At 46.5% G+C, this 2,242-nt stretch overlaps 1 protein-coding gene across 9 annotated transcripts in view; it reads right to left on the reverse strand.

Annotated features, from left to right (window-relative positions):
* TSNARE1 (t-SNARE domain containing 1) overlaps positions 1-2,242 on the reverse strand; it is a 485,050-nt gene that overhangs the window by 442,839 nt on the left and 39,969 nt on the right. The window lies entirely within an intron of this gene.

Consider the following 2,242-nt stretch of genomic DNA (forward strand, 5'->3'; position numbering starts at 1 on the left):
CATCATCATCATCATCATCATCATCATCATCATCATCATCATCATCATCATCCTGCCTTCACCCAATAATGGTGATTCAAGGTGGCTGACATCAAAGCAATATAAATTAATTTTTTCCAAGAAAATCATGTGATGGGATTGCTGTAAGTCAGAGTCAACCTGAAGACACGAGAAGAATGGCTATGTAGCTGGTGGACAAGATGGCTGGAGGAGCAAGGTATTGGGAGTTGTAGCCCTCCAAAATATAATTGCCAAGCTTTGAACCCTCACTCCAAGAAACCATGGGAGAAATTTCCCTCCCTAGAGTGGAAAAGAAAGGCCACTTGAACACAGCTCTGGAGAGAGGCTTACAGATCTCTGACAAAGAGTCAATCTTCTACACTGCAGAATTATAGCAGTTTGACACCGCTGTGATTGCCATTGCTCAATGCTATGCAATCCTGGGATTCGTAGTTTATGAGATATTTAGCTTTTATTGTCAGAGAGCTCTGGCACCACAACAAACTCCCAGGATTCCATAGGATAATAATAATAATAATTATTATTATTATTATTATTTTATTTTATTTATATACCACTTTTCTTCAAATCAAAGCGGTTAACAACATTTACATGTACAATATAAAAACCATCAGTACGAAACATCATAAACACCAAAATTACACAATAAAACCACAGATAAAACCACATCTCATGCCAGCTCAACAATGCTGACGAGGGGGGGGGACACATCGGGTGTCAGGAGTCAGGGGTATGCCTGCTTGAAAAGGTGTGTTTTTATCCCCTTCTTAAATTGGTTCAGTGAGGTGGCCGAGCGGAGCTCATCGGGAAGTGAGTTCCAGAGGATGGGGGCCGAAGTAGAAAAGGCCCTCCTGGTGGTAGTAGCTAATCTAACCTCCGGAACATAATAATAATAATAATAATAATAATAATAATAATAATAATAATATTTATTTGTATACCGCCCTCTGGCAAACCAATCCAGGCGGTATACCCTTAACAATTGCTTCCCAGTCAATCTGAGTGTGCGGGGCGGATTGTACGGAGAGAGGCGGTCCTCCAAGTACCCTGGGCCCAAGCCATTTAGGGATTTATAGGTAATAACCAACACTTTGTATTGCGCCCGGAAGTGAATAGGCAGCCAACGAAGGTCTTTAAGGACCGGTGTTATGTGACTGGTCCTAGGTGTATTAATGACCAGTCTTGCCGCCATATTCTACACCAGTTGCAGCTTCCAGGTATGGTACAAGGGTTGCCCCATGTAAAGCGCATTGCAGAAATCCAAACGATAGGTTACCAGAGCATGTACTACCATTTCAAGGTCCCCCCGGCCCAGGTAGGGATGCAGTTGGCATATCAGCCTAAGCTGATAACAGGTGCTCCTGACCGTCGCATCCACCTGAGATGTAAGGTGGAGCGACGAGTCAAGGAGCACCCCCAGTCTGCGTACTGAGTCCTTCACGGGAAGTGTGATCCCATTCAGAACAGGTGGAATCACCGCCATCCCTGGGCCAGGGGAGCCTATCACGAGTACTTCCGTTTTCTCTGGATTCAGGCTGAGTCTGTTTTCCCTCATCCAGCCCATTACCGACTCCAGACAGGCAACGAGAGAAGAGATGCCATCCTTGGTCACTGAATCAGTCGGAGACATAGAGAAGACCATTTGGGTGTCATCAGCGTACTGATAACCCCGCGCCCCATGCCTCCGGATGATCTCTCCCAGCGGTTTCATGTAAATGTTAAAGAGCATGGGGGACAGGATGGCTCCTTGAGGGACCCCAGATGTAAGGGCCCTCTTGTCGGAGCACACGTCTCCCAGCTGCACCATTTGGAACCTTCCAGAGAGATAGGATCGGAACCACTGGAGGGCAGTGCCTCCGATTCCCAACTCCACTAGGCACTCCAGAAGGATACCATGGTCTATGGTATCGAAAGCCGCTGAGATGTCCAAGAGCACTAACAGGGACACACTACCTCTGTCCATGCCCAGACGGAGGTCATCGACCAGGGAGACCATGGCAGTCTCAACCCCGTAACCTGCCCGAAAGCCGGTTTGAAATGGATCTAGATAATCTGTTTCATCCAAGATCGATTGAAGCTGGATTGCAACCGCCCTCTCGATCACCTTCCCCAAAAATGGCAATAGCAATACCGGCCGATAATTATTATGCATCAGGGGGTCAAGGGAGGGCTTTTTTAGTAAAGGTTTTACAATGGCCAATTTTAAACTACAGTGGTACCC

Source organism: Sceloporus undulatus, chromosome 4 (assembly GCF_019175285.1).
Source record: "Sceloporus undulatus isolate JIND9_A2432 ecotype Alabama chromosome 4, SceUnd_v1.1, whole genome shotgun sequence".
Taxonomy (NCBI): domain Eukaryota; kingdom Metazoa; phylum Chordata; class Lepidosauria; order Squamata; family Phrynosomatidae; genus Sceloporus; species Sceloporus undulatus.